The sequence below is a fragment of the Rana temporaria genome, chromosome 3, assembly GCF_905171775.1.
Source record: "Rana temporaria chromosome 3, aRanTem1.1, whole genome shotgun sequence".
Classification (NCBI taxonomy): domain Eukaryota; kingdom Metazoa; phylum Chordata; class Amphibia; order Anura; family Ranidae; genus Rana; species Rana temporaria.
The window spans coordinates 77,000,965-77,006,964 of NC_053491.1; positions in this window are offsets into that span (position 1 = coordinate 77,000,965).

Sequence of the window (6,000 nt, forward strand, 5' to 3'; positions counted from 1 at the left end):
TTGCCAGGAACACAGCCAGGAACGCAGCACCCACCATTGCCAGGAACACAGCACCCACCATTGCCAGGAACACAGCCAGGAACGCAGCACCCACAATTGCCAGGAACGCAGCACCCACCACTGCCAGGAACGCAGCAACCACAATTGCCAGGAATACAACCAGGAACGCAGCACCCACCATTGCCAGGAATGCAGCACCCACCATTGCCAGGAACACAGCCAGGAACGCAGCACCCACAATTGCTAGGAACACAGTCAGGAACATAGCCAGGAACGCAGCACCCACAATTGCCAGGAACACAGCCAGGAACACAGCACCCACCATTGCCAGGAACACAGCCAGGAATGCAGCACCCACCATTGCAAGGAAAACAGTACCCACCATTGCCAGGAATAAAGACTCAGCATTGACATCAGTGCAGCCTGACTGATGCCCATCCTTCTGCAGGCTTGTAGGGGACAGGGAGGGTCAGGACGAATGCCAAAAGATTACATACAGTAGAAACTCCTGTTTACACGGAAGCCTCTTTAATAAAAAGTCCTGCCTCCTATGATGGACAGAACAGCCGTCCAATGGCAGCGCAGAAGCCGGGACTTCCTATTACAGAGCCCGTCCGTAAACAGGAAATACTCCTGTATGCATTGCACGGCACTTATCCTGTCCCTGTCACCTCCAAGGCAGCCATCATTACAGTATATACTGTATCTTTTGTGGCCCCTGGCACCGGGAGATCGTTGGGGGCCACAAAAGATATATATACGTTCAAATAACCAGGCGGGCCGTTCAAAACTGGAACGCGGGCCGGAATTTGGACATGCCTGGTTTAGGAGATTTATTTGGAAACATCTAGGTCCCTGTGTTGCATATAAAGTGCTTGTTAGACGTGAGTCAAATGGGGAACTATCCCTACTAGACTTTGAGAACACTTGACTGGTCGCACAGTGCCCCCTTGAAAAATTGGGTACAATTGGAAGAAGTTATACGTGAAACCCCGTTGGAACAGATTATATGGTTGTCAAGTCAGTACAGAGGTCTGTCTAAAGACTAATGCCACGTACACACGATTGGTTAAACCGATGAGAATGGTCTGGTGGACCGTTTTCATCGGTCAAAACCGATTGTGTGTGGGCGCCATCGGTTATTTAACCATCGGTTAAAAAAAAGCCTACTTGTTTTAAATTTAACCGATGGATTCCTAATCGATAAAAAAAAAAGATCGTTAGTCACAACCATCAGTTAAAAATCCACGCATGCTCAGAATCAAGTCGACGCATGCTTGGAAGCATTGAACTTCGTTTTTTTTCAGCACGTCGTTGTGTTTTACGTCACCGCGTTCTGACACCGATGGTGTGTAGGCACGACTGACCATCAGTCAGCTTCATCGGTTAACCGATGAAAACGGTCCATCGGTCCGTTCTCATCGGATGGACTGATCCAGCCTTTATTACAATAGAAACTTTAAGCGTTTGGGTCCCAGCAATACAGATAAAAGTCATTGAAAAATAAAAAAATGTGTGGGGGTCCCCCCAAATTCCATTACCAGGCCCTTCAGGTCTGGTATGGATATTAAGGGGAACCCTGCGCCAAATTGAAAAAAAATTGGGTGGGCTTCCCTCCAAAAATCTATACCAGACCCTTATCCAAGCATGCAACCTGACAGGCCGCAGGAAAAGAGGGGGGGGGCGAGAGAACGCCCCCCCTCCTGAACTGTACAAGGTTTCCAGGTCAGTACAGAGGTCTGTCTAAAAACTCGGCATTTATTACAGTAGAAACTTTAAGTGTTTGGGTCCCGGCAATACAGATAAAAGTCATTGAAAAATAAAAAAAAATTGTGGGGGTCCCCCCAAATTCCATTATTAGGCCCTTCAGGTCTGGTATGGATATTAAGGGGAACCCTGCGCCAAATAAGAAAAAAAAGATGGCGTGAGGTTCCCCCCAAAAATCCATGCCAGACCCTTATCCGAGCATGCAACCTGACAGGGTGCAGGAAAAGAGGGGGGATGATAGAGCGCCCCCCTCCTGAACCATAACAGGCCACATGCCCTCAACATGGGGAGGATGTCCCCATGTTAATGAGGACAAGGGCCTCATCCCCACAACCCTTCCCAGTGGTTGTGGGGGTCTGCAGGCGGGGAGCTTATCAAACAGCTTGCGCGTCATTCAGCCGGGTGGAAGCGGTATCGTTCATAGTGGCGGGACATCGAGAATGGATTACAAGGCTGGACATCGAGACTGGATTACATCACTGGAATTGTGTGTTTTTTTCTCTTATTAAAGGACTTGTCCCAAGCCGTCTCCTGTCGTATTTAACATTTTTACACTTATTTTTTGTGAAATGGTAGGCGTACAATGTACCCCTTACCAATTGACATAGGGGGCCAGGATCTGGAGTTCCCCTTTGTTAAAGGGGGCTTTCAGATTCCCATAAGCCCCCCGCCCACAGATACCCACAACCACTGGGCAAGGGTTGTGGGGACATCCTCCCTATGTTGAGGGCATGTGGCCTGGTACGGTTCAGGAGGGGGGGCTTTTTTTCTTTTGGCAGGGAGTTACCCTTAAAATCCATACCAGACCTGAAGGGCCTGGTAATGGAATTTAGGGGGACCCCCATGCATTTTTTTTCAATGACTGATCTGTATTGCCAAGACCCGACAATTCATTATAGCCGGGAGCAATTTAAAATTACTTGATGACAGTGCAGAAAATGACAGTACAGAGACTGTTCTAAACACGGGAAAATGCGCTACTTTACAGGCATACTAAGGACACCCCCCAAGCATGATATTTAAAGGAAAATTTCATTTTTATTGTTTCACTTTAAGCATTATTAAAATCACTGCTCCTGAAAAAACTGCAGTTTTTTTAAACTTTTTTTGCAACAGTTTTTATGACAATAACTTGCATATTAACCTTTAAAATTAGCACTTTTGATTTTTCATGTTCGTGTCCCATAGACTTTAACGGTGTTCGCGTGTTTGAACACATTTTTTACATGTTCTGCTGCAAACCAAACCAGGGGGGCTGTTCGGCTCATCCCTAATTAGCAGTACAATAGTCCCTTAATACCACTTTCGGGCCAAGGAAAGAAAATAAGGTCTATTTAAATTGGACAACTATAGATTGTCTGAGAATAAAGTATGTATGAAATGGGAATGCCCTCTGCTCATTATTAGAATTAATATTAATATAGTATTAATGGCTCTTTATCATGGAATGTCCGGATATTTTGGTAACTTCAGCATTTTGCGGATTATTTTCCAAGACCGCTCCGTTCTATTAGTGAGTTTGACCCAATGGAGAGACTCATGGGGCAGGGTGGGGGGGACTAGATATGGTATTTCCAATATGTACAGGATGCTAGTCACATCCCGGGATTCTGGGGACTCTTGCTTTTTGAAAGGTTTTTTAATTCATGCCCCCATCCAATCTCAGAAGTCCTAAAGCATGAAGTCATAGACTATTTACACACTATGTAAATAGTAACTCTGAAATTGGGCAAGACCCTTGGCAGTGTTTAATTCATGCTACTAGTAAGTCAAGGAAAAAATATTAAACATACATTATTTCACTTTTGTTGAACACACAGTGGGGGAATCCCCAAGTGCTAGTGGATGGGAAAAGGAAAGAGGTCGCCATAGGTAACTACTCCCCCTTTTTTTTATTTTTTATTAGAAAGTTTGCTTATCCTGTCCTCTCAATTGCTGAGGTATCCACCCCCCCTATTATTGCCTTCATGATGTGGGGCAAATAGGTGGAAGAATATATAATTTTTTTTAAGATGCACAGATATATACTCACAGTTAATGGAATAGTGGTTAATAATTCTCTGAATATAGAATGCCTATTATGGGAGTGAGGGAGGGGCGGGAAGGAGTGAGTGAGTGAAAAAGGGGAAGGGCGGGTGTGTATTATGGAGGGAGAGATGGGAAGGAGGGAGGAAATGGAAAGGATAAGGAGGAGGATGAAATTAATTTTATTTTCCCTAAATATCACTATTTGATTGCTTTTCTTTTGTTGTTTTTTGTTTTTGCCCATGTCACAACACGTGAGGTAAGGGGTGGAGGAAAGATAATGGAGGGGAGAGAAGAAAGAAGGCAGAGGAGAGAGGCGAGCATTAGGTAGAGTGGTCTGGTAGTTACTAAACCTATTTTGGTCAAGATCAATCTAGTTATTAACATTCAGATGTAGGGAGCCTCCACCTCTCCTGTTGTCTCTCTCCTCCTCTTTGGGGACTAATTATGGTTGCCGTGATATTTGTACAGGGTCCTAGGTTATACACCTTTTATTATGTTTTTGTGCTGTCATGTACGAGTTGTAAATACTCTTCCTTTTATGGTTTTTGTATTTTTGTATGTGCTGTATCTATTTGTAAATTATTTAAAATGGGTAGAAAGGATTGAAATCGAAGATGCTACTAAACGACAAAATAATCATATGTGAAAGTAAGGAAAAACCTTGATTTACACCTAGGTGAATAATTATAAAAAGTCCAAGACCACATAAAAGGTTGTCATGCCCAATTTGCCTTCTGGCCAAGAAAAAGTACAAGTCTAACATGATAAGAAAGTTTCCTGCTGACTTCTATACTGAGATGATACATCGATTATCTGCTTCTTCATGAGAATTCCTGCTATGAATTTTAGCTACAAACGCTGGCTTGAAAGTGTTCTAGCACAAACTACTCTATACTGTGGAAAAAAGAAAAAAGAAAGATAGAGGGCTGATTAAGCACCTTATTTAATGTAGTGCTTATGTAAACCATAGAAAGTGTGGTCTTAATTTAAAAAACAAAATGGCACATTCTGACTTTTATTTTCTTCTGAATTTCATTGTGAGCACATTTTTGAAACGCTTACAAAAACACACTTAAATTAATCAATTGAACCATTAAAAATATAAAGAACATGTTATTGTGAGTAGTCCAAGGTGAATATATATATATATATATATCAACTTAACTTGGTAACTTTAGTACAGCAAAGAAATTCCCATAGAATAGCAGAACCCAATAAACAAAAAGTACTGGCCATTCCATTGCTTGATTCTGAAGTCTCATAATCTTTATGCAGCACATACTGAACATGGGACATGTAAGGTGGACTTGTCCTTGGTGATCTAGTATGACAATATCAGTATGAGGCATTTTTTTTTTAAATAAATAGTTTAGCTGAGTATATACAGAATGTAAGATCAAGATATAAAAGAGACCCTCAATACATTTATTTAGAAATAAGTGAAATGATTAACAGTCTTTCAGTGCAATGGGACAGTTGATGTATTCTGTTGAGGCTGCAGTCTCTACACCAGGCATGTCAAATAAAACTGTGGGGCTGAACTGCATCTTCATTATGTTTACCAGGGGCTATGACTACTTAATACCCTGAAAAGGATTACAGCATTATGGTACCTAACATTATAGCAATGACTGCAACTTGGAACATTTGATCCCAGGTAAAAGGGTCTGAGGCTGGGTTCACACTAGTGCGAATTGGATGCAGGTTTTCTCCACGTCCAATTCGCATTGCAGGAGATTGTGACTGGCTCTCTAAGGAGCCGGTTCACACATCTGCACAGCTGCTCCAGTTTGAATTGCACAGGAGCCGTGTGCGTCTTTTGGTCCATTTCAGGTTCAAATTCAGCCCAGTATTCGGGCTGAAATCTGACTTGAAACGGTGAATGAAGAAGCACCGGACTCCTGCTGTGAGCCGCTGCATACTGCAGTGTGAACCCAGCCTAAAACATTGTATCCCAGGTAAAGGGGCCCAAAACATTTTTTTTTGCAGTATTAAGCTAAAACAGGTTTAAAAACAAACAAAAAACAGTTTGACATGACTGCTCTACAGTAAAAATATAAAAAGATATTGTAAGTCAACATGCTAAAAACATGTACCAGCACTAGCAGACCAATCATACTCTGGTAAACTTTACCATGCTAAAAATTGACATATTGGTTGTACCATTTAGGATCTCATTAAAGTGCATGTATAGACAATTTATTT